Source organism: Mirounga angustirostris, unplaced genomic scaffold (genome assembly GCF_029215605.1).
Source record: "Mirounga angustirostris isolate CCGP_5_RB_7025 unplaced genomic scaffold, mMirAng1.0.hap1 SCAF_6, whole genome shotgun sequence".
Classification (NCBI taxonomy): Eukaryota; Metazoa; Chordata; class Mammalia; order Carnivora; family Phocidae; genus Mirounga; species Mirounga angustirostris.
The window spans coordinates 102,197,375-102,214,718 of NW_026991714.1; the positions used below are offsets into that span (position 1 = coordinate 102,197,375).

At 41.8% G+C, this 17,344-nt stretch overlaps 1 long non-coding RNA gene across 1 annotated transcript in view; it reads left to right on the forward strand.

Moving 5' to 3' along the window:
• The first annotated feature begins 919 nt into the window (after positions 1-919).
• LOC135364775 (uncharacterized) overlaps positions 920-17,344 on the forward strand; it is a 68,267-nt gene continuing 51,842 nt past the window's right edge. Inside the window, exon 1 of the long non-coding RNA XR_010412477.1 lies at positions 920-1,169. This is a non-coding gene — a long non-coding RNA (uncharacterized LOC135364775). The remainder of the gene's footprint in view (positions 1,170-17,344) is intronic.

The window sequence follows — 17,344 nt, forward strand, 5'->3', positions numbered from 1 at the left end:
GAGAAAAAAGAAAAAGAAAAAAAAAAAAAAGAAAGATAAAAACAAAAACAAACAAAACAGAACAACAACAACAAAAGGAAAACCAGAATGTGATCAAATATGATCTATATGGTATATAGATCAGTGCCACACACTAGATTTGGGGTGTATTTTGGTCTTTTAGAAGAAAGTGCCTCCCAAAATTTTAAAGAAAGAAAAACTTATATATGTACAAAAATAAGGGTTGATATGATGAAGGGATGGGATATGACTGTAAAAATGGAAATTATAAAAAATGTTATAAAAGGAATTGATAAGAAGTTGTTTGAAAAAAAAGAGGATTTAAAAAAAGAAAAAAGAAAAAGAGACAAAAAAAAGGGGAGAGGATGTGATCAGGCAGGGGAATAGAAAGCACCATATACTAGAGATTTAGGGTATATTTTAATCTGTTAGAAGAAACTATCTCAAAATTTTAAAGAGAGAACTTATATATATAAGCCAAAAATATGGGTAACTACTATGAAGGGATAGAATATGACTCTAAAAATGAAAAATAAAAATGTTTTTTTTTTTTTTAAAAAGGGGATTGATAAGATGTTGGTTGAAAAAGGGAAAAAGAAAAATTCAAAAAGAAATAATAAGACAAAAAGACAGTTAAAAAAAATTAACTTTAAAAGACTAAAGAATCATGGTAAAAAAGCTGTGAATTCTATGTGCAGTAGTTCCCTAGCGCTGGAGTTCTGCCGTTCTCATTGATTGGTAAACTTGGCCTTGGCTGGCTGTTCTCGCTGATCTTCTGGGGAGGGGCCTGTTGCCGTGGTTTCCAAATGTCTCTGCCGGAGGCGGAATTGCCCCGCCCTTGCCCCCTCCCGGCTAAGTAATCTGCTCGGGTTTGCTCTCGGGAGCTTTTTATCCTGCAAGCTTTCAGTATAGCTTTGGAGGCTGAGAGTGAAAATGGTGGCCTCCTAATCTCCGCCCGGGAGGAGCCGAGAACTCGGGGCCCCGCTCCTCAGTGAGCCCCCAGAGAGAAGCTGTGAGTCACTCCCGTCTCCCCGGTCTCTGGCCGCACTCCGTGCTCACCCGGCCTGTGACCAGGCGTTTCTATCTCTGACACCCGACCCCGTTTGGAGTCTCCAAACGCAACAGATTCCTGCGGTGTGCTCCTGCGCCGCTCCTCCCCGGGGAGGAAGGTGAGTCTCCCCGGATCTGCCGCTTGTTGGGTCCCTGCTGGAGGAGCAGGGGCCCGACTGTGCCGAGGATCACGGTCAATGGCCACCCCGAGCTGAGAGCCCGCGCCTGGGCTCCGCCTCTGCAGCCGGCTTCCCTGCTCCGATACCTGGGAGCTCTGCCGCCCTCAGGCACCCCCGGTCTTTCTGTGACCCTGAGGGTCCTGAGACCACACTGTCCCACGAGGGTTCCACCCCCCGCTTAGCCACCAGCCGTCCCTCAGCGGAGCAGACTTTTAAAAGTTCCGATTTTGTGCTCCGTGGTTCTATCACTTGCCAGAAGCGGCCGTCGGAGGCCCCTCCCCCGCCGTCTATCCTCCCGAATATCGCCGCGGATTCACTTCTCCGCCCGTCCTACCTTCCAGAAAGTGGTCGCTTTTCTCTTTTGGTGCAAATTTAAAGGGAATTATTTTCTTTTTCTTTCTGTTGCTTTATTATTAGTGTATAGAAATTCAACAGATTTCTGCACATTGATTTTGTATCCAGCAACTTTACTGAATTCATTTATCAGTTCTAGTAGTCTTTTGGTGGAGTCTTTCGGGTTTTCTCTATATAGTATCATGTCATCTGCAAATAATGAAAATTTTACGACTTCCTTACCAATGTGGATGCCTTTTATTTCTTTTTTGTTGTCTGATTGCTGTGGCTAGGACTTCCAGTACTATGTTGAATAAAAGTTGTGAGAGTGGACTTCCTTGTCTTATTCCTGATCTTAGGAGGAAAGCTCTCAGTTTTCCCCCTATTGAGTATGATACTAGCTGTTGGTTCTTCATATATGGCCTTTATCATGTTGAGGTATGTTCCTCTAAACCTACTTTGTTGAGGGCTTTTGTCATAAAAGGATGTTGTACTTTATCAAATGCATTTTCTGCATCTATTGAAACGATCAGATTTTTTAAAAATTTTATTATGTTAAGTTAATCACCATACATGACATCATTAGTTTTTGATGTAGTGTTCCATGATTCATTGTTTGCGTATAACACCCAGTGCTCCATTCAGTACATGCCCTCTTTAATACCCATCACCATGGGCGCCTGGGTGGCTCAGTTGGTTAAGCGACTGCCTTCGGCTCAGGTCATGATCCTGGAGTCCCGGGATCGAGTTCCGCATCGGGCTCCCTGCTCGGCAGGGAGTCTGCTTCTACCTCTGATCCTCCTCCCTCTCATGCTCTCTGTCTCTCATTCTCTCTCTCTCAAATAAATAAATAAAATAAAATCTTAAAAAAAAAAAAAAACCATCACCAGGCTAACCCATCCTCCCATCCCCCTCTCCTCTAGAACCCTCAGTTTGTTTCTCAGAGTCCATAGTCTCTTATGGTTCGTCTCCCCCTCCAATTTTCCCCCCTTCATTTTTCCCTTCCTGCTATCTTCTTCCTTTTTTTTTTTTTTTTAACATATGTATTATTTGTTTCAGAGGTACAGGTCTGTGATTCAACAGTCTTACACAATTCACAGTGCTCACCATAGCACATACACTCCACAATGTCTATCACCCAGCCACCCCATCCCTCCCACCCCCCACCACTCCAGCAACCCTCAGTTTGTTTCCTGAGATTAAGAATTCCTCATATCAGTGAGATCATATGATACCTGTCTTTCTCTGATTGACTATTTCGCTCAGCATAATACCCTCCAATTCCATCCACATCGTTGCAAATGGCAAGATTTCATTCCTTTTGATGGCTGCATAATATTCCATCGTATATATGTATACCACATCTTTATCCATTCATCTGTCGATGGACATTTTGGCTCTTTCCATAGTTTGGCTATTGTGGACATTGCTGCTATAAACATCGGGGTGCACGTACCCCTTCGGATCCCTACTTTCGTAACTTTGGGGTAAATACCCAGTAGTGCAATTGCTGGGTCGTAGGATAACTCTCTTTTCAACTTTTTGAGGAACCGCCATACTGTTTTCCAGAGTGGCTGCACCAGCTTGCATTCCCATCAACAGTGTAGGAGGGTTCCCCATTCTCCGCATCCCTGCCAACATCTGTCATTTCCTGACTTGTTAATTTTAGCCATTCTGACTGGTATGAGGTCGTATCTCTTTGAGGTTTTGATCTGGATTTCCCTGATGCCGAGCGATGTTGAACACTTGTCCATGTGTCTGTCGGCCATTTGGATGTCTTCTTTGGAATAATGTTTGTTCCTGTCTTCTGCCCATTTCTTGATTGGATCACTTGTTCTTTGGGTTTTGAGGTTGTTAAGTTCTTTATAGATTTTGGATACTAGCCCTTTATCTGATATGTCATTTGCAAATATCTTCGCCCATTTTGTCGGTTGTCTTTTGGTTTTGTTGACTGTTTCTTTTGCTGGGCAAAAGCTTGTTATCTTGATGAAGTCCCAATAGTTCATTTTTGCCTGTGCTTCCCTTGCCTTTGGCGATCTTTCTAGGAAGAAGTTGCTGCAGTTGAGGTCGAAGAGGTTGCTGCCTGTGTTCTCCTTTAGGATTTTGATGGACTCCTGTCTCACATTGAGGTCTTTCAACCATTTGGAGTCTATTTTTGTGTGTGGTGTAAGGAAATGGTCCAGTTTCATTCTTCTGCATGTGGCTGTCCAATTTTCCCAACACCATTTGTTGAAGAGACTGTCTTTGTTCCATTGGACATTCTTTCCTGCTTTGTCAAAAATTAGTTGACCATAGAGTTGAGCATCCATTTCTGGGCTCTCTATTCTGTTCCATTGATCTATATGTCTGTTTTTGTGCCAGTACCATACTGTCTTGATCATGACAGCTTTGTAATAGAGCTGGAAGTCCGGAATTGTGATGCCACCAGCTTTGCTTTTCTTTTTCAACATTCCTATGGCTATTCAGGGTCCTTTCTGGTTCCATACAAATTTTAGGATTATTTGTTCCATTTCCTTGAAAAAAGTGGATGGTATTTTGATAGGGATTGCTTTAAATGTGTAGATTGCTCTAGGTTGCATTGACATCTTCACAACATTTGTTCTTCCAATCCGTGAGCATAGAATGTTTTTCCATTTCTTTGTGTCTTCCTCAGTTTCTTTCATGAGTATTTTATAGTTTTCTGAGTACAGATTCTTTGCCTCTTTGGTTAGATTTATTCCTAGGTATCTTATGGTTTTGGGTGCAATTGTAAATGGGATCGACTCCTTAATTTCTCTTTCTTCTGTCTTGTGTATAGGAATGCAACTGATTTCTGTGCATTGATTTTATATCCTGCCACTTTACTGAATTCCTGTATGAGTTCCAGCAATTTTGAGGTGGAGTCTTTTGGGTTTTCCACATAAAGTATCATATCATCTGCAGAGAGTGAGTTTGACTTCTTTGCCGATTTGGATGCCTTTTATTTCTTATTGCTATATACTTTCCTCTTAGGACTGCCTTTGCTGCATCCCAAAGATTTTGAACAGTTGTGTTTTCATTTTCATTTGTTTCCATGAATTTTAATTCTTCTTTAATTTCCTGGTTGACCCATTCATTCTTTAGTAGGATGCTCTTTAGCCTCCATGTATCTGAGTTCTTTCCAACTTTCCTCTTGTGATTGAGTTCTAGTTTCAAAGCATTGTGGTCTGAAAATATGTAGGGAATGATCCCAATCTTTTGGTACCGGTTGAGACCTGATTTGTGACCTAGGATGTGATCTATTCTGGAGAATGTTCCATGGGGACTAGAGAAGAATGTCTATTCCGTTGCTTTGGGATGGAATGTCCTGAATATATCTGTGAAGTCCATTTGGTCCAGTGTGTCATTTAAAGTCTTTATTTCTTTGTTGATCTTTTGGTTAGATGATTTGTCCATTTCAGTGAGGGGGGTGTTAAAGTCTCCCACTATTATTGTATTGTTGTTGATGTGTTTCTTTGCTTTTGTTATTAATTGGCTTATATAATTGCCTGCTCCCATGTTAGGGGCATAGATATTTACAATTGTTAGATCTTCTTGTTGGATAGACCCTTTAAGTAGGATATAGTGTCCTTCCTCATCTCTTATTATAGTCTTTTGGTTTAAAATCTAATTTGTCTGATATAAGGATTGCCACCCCAGCTTTCTCTTAGTGTCCATTAGCATGGTAAGTGGTTTTCCACCACCTCACTTTCAATCTGGAGATGTCTGGGTCTAAAATGAGTCTCTTGCAGACAGCATACCGATGGGTCTTGTTTTTTTATCCAATCTGATAGCCTGTGTCTTTTGATTGGGGCATTTAGCCCATTTACATTCAGGGTAACTATTGAAAGATAGGAATTTAGTGCCATTGTATTGCCTGTAAGGTGACTGTTACTGTATATTGTCTCTGTTCCTTTCGGGTCTATGTTACTTTTAGGCTCTCTCTTTGCTTAGAGAACCCCTTTCAATATTTCTTTTGGGCTGGTTTCGTGTTTGCAAATTCCTTTAGTTTTTGTTTGTCCTGGAAGATTTTTATCTCTCCTTCTATTTTCAATGGCAGCCTACCTGGATATAGTATTCTTGGCTGCATATTTTTCTCATTTAGTGCTCTGAATATATCCTGCCAGTCCTTTCTGGCCTGCCAGGTCTCTCTGGGTAGGTCTGTTGCCAAACTAATGTTTCCACCATTGTAGGTTGCAGATCTCTTGTCCCGAGCTGCTTTCAGGATTTCTCTTTGTCTCTGAAACTCATAAGTTTTACTATTAGATGTCAGGGTGTTGACCTATTTTTATTGATTTTGAGGGGGGTTCTCTGTGCCTCCTGGATTTTGATGCCTGTTTCCTTCCCCAAATTAGGGAAGTTCTCTGCTATAATTTGCTCCAATATACCTTCTGCCCCTCTCTCTCTTTCTTCTTCTTCTGGGATCCCAATTATTCTAATATTGTTTCGTCTATGGTTTCACTTACCTCTTGAATTCTGCCCTCATGATCCAGTAGTTGTTTATCTCTCTTTTTCTCAGCTTCTTTATTTTCCATCATTTGGTCTTCTGTATCACTAATTCTTTCTTCTGCCTCATTTATCCTAGCAGTTAGAGACTGCATTTTTTATTGCACCTCATTAATAGCCTTTTTGATTTCGACTTGGTTAGACTTCAGTTCTTTTATTTCTCCAGAAAGGGTTTCTCTAATATCTTCCATGCTTTTTTCAAGCCCAGCTAGTATCTTTAAAATCGTCATTCTGAACTCTAGTTCCGACATCTTACTAATGTCTCTATTGATTAGGTCCCTGGCAGTCCGTACTGCCTCTTGTTCTTTTTTTTGAGGTGATTTTTTCTGTCTTGTCATTTTGCCCAGAGGAGAATAGATGAATGAGAGAACAAAATGCTAACAGGGTAACAACGACCCTAGAAAAATATACACTGAACAAATCAGAAGAGACCTGAAACCGGCGGGGAAGAAAGGGAAAGAGAAAAGAAAAAAAAGAAAAAGTTAAAAAAAAAAAGAAAGAATATGATCAAATATGATCAGGCTGGTGCATAGATCTGTGCCACACACTAGATTTGGGGCATATTTTGGTCTGTTAGAAGAGAGTGCCTCCCAAAATTTTAAAGAAAGAAAAACGTATATATGTACAAAAATAAGGGTTAATATGATGGATGGAATATGACTATAAAGATGAAAATTATAAAAGATTTTATAAAAGGAATTGATAAGAAGTTGGTTAAAAAAAAAAGGAATTTAAAAAAAAGGGGGAGGGGGAGAATGTGATCAGGCAGGAGACTAGAACAAAGCCATACACTAGAGATTTAGGGTATATTTTGGTCTGTTAGAAGAAACTGTATCCCAAAATTTTAAAGAGAGAACAGCTTACATATATATACCAATGATAAGGTTAACTACTATGAAGGGATAGAATATGACTCTAAAACTGAAAAATAAAAAAGATTTTTTTAAAAAGGGATAAATAAGATATTGGTTGAAAAAGGGAAAAAGAAAAATTCAAATAAAAAAGAAAGAAAAAAAGAAAATTAAAAAAATAACTTTGAAAGGCTAAAGAATCATGGTAAAAAAGCCATGAATTCTATGTGCATTATTCCCCTAGCGCTAGAGTTCTGCCGTTCTCATTGATTGGTAAACTTGGTCTTGGCTGGCTGTTCTCACTGATCTTCTGGGGGAAGGGCCTGTTGCCTGGTTCCCAAATGTCTCTGCCGGAGGCGGAATTGCCCCGCCCTTGCCCCCTCCCGGCTAAGTAATCTGCTTGGGTTTGCTCTCAGGAGCTTTTGTTTCCTGCGAGCTTTCCGTGCAGCTTTGGAGGCTGAGAGTGAAAATGGTGGCCTCTCAATCTCCTCCCCGGAGGAGCCGAGAACTCAGGGCCCCACTCCTCAGTGAGCCCCCAGAGAAAAGCCGTCAGTCACTCCCGTCTCCCCGGTCTCCGGCCGCACTCTGTGCTCACCCGGCCTGTGACCGCGCATTTCTATCTCTGGCACCCGACCCTGTGTGGAGTCTCCAAACCCAGCAGATCCCTGCGGTGCGCTCCCACACCGCTCCTCCCGGGGGAGGAAGGGGAGTCTCCCCGGATCTGCCGCTTGTTGGGTCCCTGCTGGAGGAGCAGTGGCCCGACTGTGCCGCGGATCGCTGTTTATGGCCACCCCGAGCTGAGAGCCCGCGCCTCGGCTCTGCTCTGCAGCCGGCCTCCCCCCTCAGATCCCTGGGAGCTCTGCCGCACTCAGCACCCCCCCCCAAGTCTTTCTGTGACCCCGAGGGTCCTGAGACCACACTGTCCCGGAGGGTTCTACCCCCCGCTTAGCCACCAGAGTGACGTCCCTCGGTGGAGCAGACTTTTAAAAGTTCCGGTTTTGTGCTCCGCGGCTCTATCACTTGCCAGAAGCGGCCGATGAAAGCCCCCTCCCCCGCTGTCTATCCCCCCGAATATCACCTCGGATTCAGTTCTCCGCACGTCCTACCTTCCAGAAAGTGGTTGCTTTTCTGTTCAGAGAGTTGCTACTATTCTTTTTTTCGATCTCCTGTTGAGTTTGTAGGTGTTCAGAATGGTTTGATCCCCATCCAGCTGAATTCCTGGGACCAGACGAAATCCAGGTCTCCTCCTCACCATCTTGCTCCTCCCACCGATCAGATTTTTTTTATCTTTTCTCTTATTAATGTGATGTATCATGTTGATTGATTAGCAAATATTGAACCATTTTTGCATCCCAGGAATAAATCCCACTTGATCGTGGTGAATAAGTTTTTTAATGTATCTTTGGATTCTGTTTGCTAGTATTTTGTTGAAGATTTTTGCATCCATGTTTATCAGAGATATTGGCCTGTAGTTCTCTTTTTTTCGTGGTGTCTTTATCTGGTTTTTGTATCAGGGTGATACTAGCCTCATAGAATGTATTCGAGTTTTCCTTCTTCTATGTTTTGGAATAGTTGAAGGAGAATAGGTATTAACTCTTCTTTAAATGTTTGGTAAAAGTCACCTGTGAATCTGTCTGGTCCTGGGCTTTTGTTTGTTGGGAGTTTTTTGATTACTGAGATTACTTTTTTTTTTAAGATTTTATTTATTTATTTGATAGAGACAGTGCGAGAGAGAGAACACAGCAGGGGAGAGAGAGAGGGAGAAGCAGGCCTCCTGCCAAGCAGGGAGCCCAATGCGGGGCTTGATCCCAGGACCCTGGGATCATGACCTGAGCCGAAGGCAGACGCTTAACAACTGAGCCACCCAGGCACCCCTGATTCCTGAGATTACTGATTCAGTCTCCTTGCTGATAATCAGTCTGTTCAAATATTCTGGTTTTTTTCTGCTTCAGCTTTGGTAGGTTATATAATTCTAGGAATTTATTCATTTGTTCTAGGTTGTCTAATTTGCTGACATATAGTTTTTCATAATATTCTCTTATAATTGTTGGCATTTCTGTGGTATTTATCCTCTTTTGTTTATGATTTTGTTTTGAGTCCTTTATGAGTCTGAGTAGAGGTCTATTTTTGTTGATCTTTCAAAGAAGCAGCTTTTGTTTCATTGTTCTCTTCTAGTTTATTAGTTTCTAGATCATTTATTTTGCTCTAACCTGTATTATTTCCTTCCTTCTGGTTTGGGGTTTTGTTTGGTTTGTTTTTCTATCTCCTTTAGGTGTAGGGTTAGGCTGTTTATTTGAGATTTTTCTTGCTTCTTGAGGTAGGCCTGTATTGCTATAAACTTCCCTCAGAACCACTTTTGCTGTATCCTAAAGGTTTTGGACCATTGTGTTTTCATTTATACTTGTTTCCATGTACTTTTTAATTTCCTCTTTGATTTCTTGGTTGACCCAGTCATTGTTTAGTAGCATGTTATTTAACTTCCATGTGTTTGTGATCCTTCCAGATTTTTTCTTGGGAGTGGTTTCTAGTTTGAGAACGTTGTGGTCAGAAAAGATGCATGGTATGACTTCAGTCTTTTTTTATTTGTTGAGGCATATTTCGTGGCCTAATATGTGATCTATTCTGGAGAACATTCCATGTATAATTGAAAAGAATGTATATTCTGCTGTTTTAGGAGGGAGTGTTCTGAATATACCTGCTAAATCCATCTGGTCCAGTGTGTCATTCAAAGCCACTGTTCCCTTTTTGTTTTTCTGTTTGGATGATCTGTCTGTCAATTTAAGTGGGATGTCAAAGTCTCCGGCTATTATTGTACTACTATCAATTAGTTCCATGTTTGTAATTAACTGTGTTATGTATTTGGGTACTCCCATGTTGGATGCATAAGTATTTACAATTGTTATATTTTCTTGTTGCCTTGTCCCCTTTATTTATTTTTTGTCCAGGAAAGCACTAGTCTCTATTGAATATCCATGGGGGCACCTCAGCACTGATCAGGCAACTGGAGAAGGAGAAAGCAGGCAGGAGGCAGGGGACAGGGAGATGCCCATTCTCATTTCCAGTCCTTGAAGAATTGCTTGAAGTTGGAGCTCCTGGCTCCTCTGCTTCCTGTAGCCTATTATTTATTCCATCTGTTGTATTTTTAATTTCATTTATTGAGTTCATCATCTCTGATATGTTATTTTTTTTATCTCTTTGTCAAGGGTCTCACTGATGTCCTCCACCCTTTTCTGAAGTCAGTGAGTATCTTTATAATCATTACTTTAAATCTTGATCAGTATGTTACTTATTTCTGTTCACTTAGATCTCCTGCTGTGATTTTGTCCTGTTCTTTCATTTGGGACACATTCCTCTATCTTGTCTGTCTTGCTGTGTCTGTTTTTGTGTGTTAGGAAAGTTGGCTACATCTTCTGCTCTTGAAAGTGGTGACTTTATGAAAAAGAGGAGGTTCTGTAGTGTCCTATGCTCCTGTGTCCCCCCTGTTTATCAGAAGCTTGCTACTTCAGGGGCATCTCTTATGTGTGTTGCTTGAGTCCTATTTTGTCTGAGTCACTTTTCCTTTCAGTCCACATGTCTGCACTGACTCTGCCTATTGTTGGCTGTTAGTGGGACCCAGGCAGTCCAGCTCTGAGGGAGTGTGACCACAGGAGGGCTCTGGGGCAGGGTGGCAGTGTTAGCATAATTTGTGCCGAACCGCTAGTCCCAGGCTGGATTCCTCAAAGAGCAGCGGTTGGGGGCATGGCACGCAGTGGCTGGGCAAGGCACACGTGGCATTAACAAAATTTGCACTGAGCCCAGGGCCGAGGCCGGCAGGCTTGGAGTGGGTGAGTGCTCAGGAGAACTCGTGCGCAGATGCACTGCTAGCAGGTTAGGTAGCAAGTGAGTCTGTGCAGTGCAGCCTCCTGCAGGTGGCTCTCTGTTGACTATGCTGGGGGCGGGGGCAAGATGGAAAATGGCTCCTGCCAGCTCCTTTGTTCCTGGAGAAGTCTCCCAACATGCTCCAAATTCCCTATAAACAGGTCTCCTTTGCATTTGTCCCAGGTGTTATGCAAACTTGTCCCTTCTATTTTGCCTCTCCATGGACTGTTGTCTCTTAGGGGTAAGGACTCAGCTATCACTCATCTTGCTGGCTTGTCCAGTGCCGAGTCAGCTGACTTTTAAAGCTCCAGGCTCCAAGTCCCGCTGGTTATACAAACTCATCGAATTCAGCCCCTCTGGTTTTCAGGGCCAGACATTTTGAGGATTTGTCTTCCCTGAGTGGGCTCCCTGGGGCTTTCCCTGTTCTGTGTCAACAGCTCCCTCCCTCCTAGGGGCAGGTCATGACCATGGTTTCTGCCCTTCCCAACCTCTCAGATGGAGCTTTTCCCCCTACATTTAGTTGTGGAGTTTATTCTGCCCATCTTCAGATCATTCTTTTTGAGAGAGAGAGCACAAGCGTGTGAGCAGGGGAGGAGCAGAGGAAGAGGAGAGCGAGAATCCAAAGCAGACTCTACACTCAACTCAGCACAGAACCCAGTGCAGGGCTTAATCTCATTACCGTGAGATCATGACCTGAGCCAAAAACCAAGAGTCCGGCACTTAACCCACTGAGCCATCCAGGCACCCCTATTCTTAGGTATTCTATTATTTTTGGTGCAATTTTAAATGGGATTGTTTTCTTAATTTCTTTTTCTGCTGCATTAAGGTGAATAGAAATGGAACAGATTTCTGTACATTGATTTATGTATCCTGTGGTCTTACTGAATTCGTTAATCAGTTCTAGTAGTTTTTGGTGGAATCTTTAGGGTTTTCTACATAATAGTATCATGTCATCTGCAAATAATGAAAGTTTTACTTCTTCCTTACCAATTTGAATGCTTTTTATTTCTTTTTGTTGCCTGATTGCTGTGGCTAGGACTTTCAGTACTATGTTGAATAAAAGTGGTGAGAGTAGACACTCTTCTTTTGTTCCTTATGTTAGGGAAAGAGCTCTCAGTTTGTCCCCATTGATATGACAGTAGCTGTGGGTTTTTCATATGTAGCTTTTATTTTTTTAAAGATTTTATTTATTTATTTGAGATAGAGCGAGAGAGAGAGAGTGAGAGCAAGAGAATACGACGGGGGATGGGGCAGAGGTGAGGGAGAAGCAGGCTCTCCACTGAACAGGGAGCCTGACTTGGGCCTTGATCCCAGGGTCCTGGGATCATGACCTGAGCCGAAGGCAGAAACTTAACCAACTGAGTCACCCAGGCGCCCCTCATATGTAGCTTTTATTATCTGAGGTATAGTCCCTCTAAACCTACTTTGTCAAGGCTTCTTTCTTTTTTTTTTTTTTTTTTTTTTTAAGTAAGCCCTAAGCCCAACTTGGGATTTAAACTCACAACCTCAAGATCAAGAGTCACATGCTCCACCAACTGAGCCAGCCAGGTGCCCCTGTTGAGGAATTTTATCATGAATGTTTGTTGTACTTTGTGAAATACTTTTTCTGAATCTATTGAAATGATTATATGGTTTTTATCCTTTCTCTTATTTATGTAATGTGTCATGTTGATTTATTTGTAAATATTGAATCACCCTTGCGTACAGAATAAATTCCACTTGATTGTGGTGAATGATTCTTTTAATGTATTGTTGGATTCAATTTGCTACATTTTGTTGAGGATTTTTGCATTTATGTTCATCAGCAATATTGCCCTTAGTTCTCTCTTTTGTAGTATCTTTATCTGGTTTTGGTTCAGGGTAATGCTGGCTTCATAGGATGAATTTGGTATATAACCTCTTCTGCATATAGGGGCCTATATTAAGTTGATGGTCGGTTAAGTTTGAATCCTTTTTTTTTTTTTTTTACTCCTCTCCATCCCACGTTTTAGGTATAGGTGTCATACTTTACATCCTTTTATTTTGTGAGTTGCTTGGCTGATTTTTACAGATATACTTATTTTTACTGCTTTTTAAAAAAATTTATTTTAGATAAAGCTCATGCTGGGGTGGGGGAGGGACAATGGAAGAGGGAGAGAGACAGTCCCAAGCAGACTCCCTGCTGAGTGTGGAGCCAGACCTGAGGCCAGTCCCATGACCCTGAGATCATGACCTGAGCTGAAATCAAGAGTCAGATGCTTAAACAACTGAGCCACCCAGGTGCCCCAATTTTTGCCACTTTTATGCTCCCTATTTTTGTTACTCTTACTTATGGTCTTCCCTTTCCACTTAAAGAGTCCCCTTTAACATTTCTTGTAGGGATGGTTTAGTGGTCATGAATTCATTTAACTTTTGTTTGGAAACTCTTTACATCTCCTTCTATTTTGAATGATAGCCTTGCTGGATAGAATATTCTTGGCTGCAGATTTTTTTCCCTTTCTGTACTTCAGATATGCCACTTCACTCTCTTCTGGCCTGCAAAATTTCTGCTGAAAAATCAGCTGATAATCTAATGGGGTTACCCTTGTGTGTAACTGTTTTCTTTTCTCTTGTTGCTTTTAAAATTCTTTATCACTACTTTTTGCCATTTTAATTGCTGTGTGCTTGGTTGGACCTCCTTTGGTTGACTGATTGATTTAGAGTGCACGGGGCGGCGGGGGGGGGGGGGGGGGGGGCGGGGCTGGGAGCCACGGACCGCAGAGGGAGAGAGAGGGGCAACTTAAACAGTTTCCATGCCCCCATGCCCGGTGTGGTGGAGCCTGATGCAGGGCTTGATCTTATGATACTGAGATCATGACCTGAGCCAAAATCAAGAGTTGGATGCTTAACCAACTGAGCCACCCAGGTGCCCATCCTTTGGTTGATTTTGTTGGGGGATCTTTGCCTCTTGGATCTGAATTTGTTTCCTTCCCTGGATTTGGGTAGTTTTCACTTTTATTTCTTCAGATAAGTTTTCTGGCCCTTTTTCTCTCTCTTTTTCTAGGATCTGTATAATGAAACTATTATTATGCTTGATGGAGTCACTGAGTTCCCTAAGTCTGTTCTATTTTGCATAAATTTTTTTTCATTCAGCTTGATTACTTTCCATTACTCTGTCCTCCAGGTTGCTGATCCATTCTTCTGCTTCCTCTGGTCTACCATTTATTCCATCTAATTTTATTTATTGTGTTCATCTCTAATTGATTCTTTTTTTATCTCTTCATTATGGATCTCACTGATGCCCTCCACTCTTTTCTCAAGCCCAATGAGTATCTTTATGATTATTATTTTAAATTCTCTATCAGGTATATTATCTCTGTTTCACTTAAGTCTCTTGCTGTGGTTTTGTCCTTTTCTTTCATTTGGGACATATTCTGCTGTCTCCTCATTTTGTTTACCTCTCTGTGTTTGTTTCTGTGTTATGTAAGTCCGATATGTCTCCTGCTCTTGAAAGGTGTGGCTTGGGGCGCCTGGGTGGCTCAGTCGTTAAGCGTCTGCCTTTGGCTCAGGTCATGATCCCAGGGTTCTGGGATCGAGCCCCACATCGGGTTCCCCGCTCCACGGGAAGCCTGCTTCTCCCTCTCCCACTTGCCCTGCTTGTGTTCCCTCTCTCGCTGTGTCTCTCTCTGTCAAGTAGATAAGTAAAATCTTTAAAAAAAAAAAAAAAAGTTGTGGTTTTATAAAGAAGAGATCCTCTAATGCTGTGCAGTGCAGTGTCCCCTGTTTACAGAATGTCTCCTCCTATGTGTGTTTGGTGTACCTTGCTCTTGTAACCAACCTGCTTTTTCCTCCAGTCCAGTCTGCAGTGGCTCTCTTTGTCTGTTGTGAGCAGTGTTTGGTCCCTGTGCTATTAGTGGGTCAGTCTGTGACTTCCTTGGGCTTGAGTTGAGTCAGACTAGGAGTTTACCAGAGATGCAATAGCACCAAATTGCAGGGTGCTTTCCCTGTGTTGTGCCCTGAGAAGCTTTTGTTGGTGGGTGGGGCCTGCACTCAGACCAGCTGTCTGCCCCCAGCCTGCTGCTGGGGTCACAGTCAGACTGGTGTGTGTGGATATCCTTCTCTCTCCAGAGCAGGAGTCACTTCAGAGTGGTGTTGGCCCTGCCAGGACTGCTTGCACACTGCCAGGTTTGTGGTCCCACTTTGAATGGGCTCTGGCATAGAGCAGATTAGAGGGGGCAGATCCACAAAGTGTGTGGGGGAAGGACTTGGAATCTTAGCAAGGTTTGTGCACAGGATACACAGTGTTGGCAAGGTTTGCTCAGGATTTCTGGGGAACGGGACCCACAGTGCTGGGACTGAGGCAACCCTGGCTGGAGGGGCAGATCTGCCAAAGCTGGGGAGGCAGGGTGCAGTATAAGCAAGTTAGGTGGTGTATGACACTACACTGGTTTCCACTGGTGGCTATGTGTTTATGCTGGGGAGCGGGGAAAGGTAAGGGGTGCCTGCCAGCTCCTTTGTTACTGGAGGAGTTTCCCAACCATCTCTGTCCCTCCAGACACACTCTGAGATTAGTAAATAACCCTCCCTCGTGTATGGCCAGGCATTTTTCAAACTGCTGCTTCTATGTTGTATCTCTGCAGCCTGTTTTTTGTGCTATCTTTTTAAGGGCAGGGACTCAGTTTCCTCTTGCCCTCCCAGCTCTCCCGGAGCCAAGCCTGCTGATTTTATAATTCCAGGTTTTAAGTCCTGTTGGTTGTAAGAACTCTTGAAATTCTGCCTCTCTGGTTTTCAAAGCCAAATGTTATGGGGATTCTTCTTCCTCATGCAGGCTCCCTGGTGTGATAGTCTATTTCTCCCCCCTCTCAGCACTTGTGGGTCCATCCCTCCCATGGATAGTCCGGAGGTCTGTCTGGTTCCTCACCAGATCTCCGCCCTTCCTACACTCTTTGATGTGGCCTCTTCTCTACATTTAGTTGTGGAGTTTGTTCTGCCAGTTTTGGGGTCATTTTCTGGGTTATTTACACTGATGTGGTAGTTACCTACTTTGTCCGTGGGACAAGGTGAGCTTAGGGTCTTCCTACTCTACCATTTTCCCAGCAATCCCTTGGGAAATATTTTCAATGGAAGAGGTGCAAGCAAGCATTTTGACCTTACTGTGAGATGGCATCTTGATTGGTCAGTTAGGGCCTATGGCTGTTTCAATGTGGGTTACTTAATAAGCCTTTTTGCACCAGCTGGGCAATCACTATGGACTCTTGCCTTGTTGACGTTTTTATTGCCCAAGCCTGTTGCCTAAAAACTGAAATGCTTTAAAACTTTTACAATCCAGTGTGATTTTTACTGGAAGTGTATTGTACATACCCCTAATGAGATTAAGGAAGTTCCCCTCTACTTCTAGTTTTCAAAGTTTTGTTTGTTTGTTTTAAATCAGGAATGTATGTCATACACCTCTCCTCAACAATTAATATTATATTTTTTAAGACTGGATTTTATTAACAGATTTTTAAAATATTGATCCCTACATTCTTAGGATAGATGATACCTGATTAGGATATTTTTTATTTAGAGTTTGCAGTGCCAAGTTGTTTGCTAATTTTTAAAACATGTACTGAGGAATAATTTACATATAATAAAATTCACATATTTTAAATACGCTGTATAAGAGTTTTGACAAAGGAATACATCTGAGTAACTACCACCATGATAGAGAACAGTTTCCTTTGTCCTTTGTGCCCTTTCTGTTCAATCCCTAACCTACCCCTATTCCACTGTTGTCTCTGAGAAACAGTATTCTACTTTCTATCACTAGAGATTATATGCAATTGTGGGGGAAAAGTTTAATCAGAATATTTACTCTTCTGTATTTGGCTTCTTTAACTCAGTATGTTTCAGAGTTTGATACATGTGGTTGCATATATCGCTAATTCATTTCATTTTAATGCTCAGAGATATTTAATTAAATGGATATACCATGCTTTATCCATTCTCCTGTGGAATTAAATCTGAGTTGTTTCTAGATTTTAATTATCATGAATAATGCTATGAACATTCATATACAAGTAAGTCTTTGTAGGTATGTTTTCAGTTGTCTTGGGTAAATACCAAGGAATGAAATTAATGAGTTATATGCAAAGCATATGTTTAAATTTATAGGAACCTATGAAACTTTTTTCCAAAGTATATGTACCATCTTGCATTTCCACCAGCAGTATATGAAAGTTCCAGTGGCTGCACATATTTACCAACACATAGCATTGTCAGTCTTAAATTCTTTCAATTTTATTTGATATGTAGTGGTATCTTATTTGGCTTCAATTTGCATTTCTCTGATGACTAATGATCTTAAGTATCTTTTGATATGTTTTGGGGGCATTCATATATCTTCCTTGGTGAAGTGTCTATGAAACTCTTGCCCTTTTTTTAAATTGGGCTATCTTATTAAACTAGATAGAAGTCCTTTTTCACATACATCTTGTGAAAATTTACTTCCAGTCTGTGGCCTATCTTTTCATTCTTTTTAGCATATTTCAAAGAATAGAAATATTAAATCTTGGTAAAATCAAGTATTTTTTTTCTTTTGTGGTTAATGCTTTTAATGTCCTAAGAAATTTT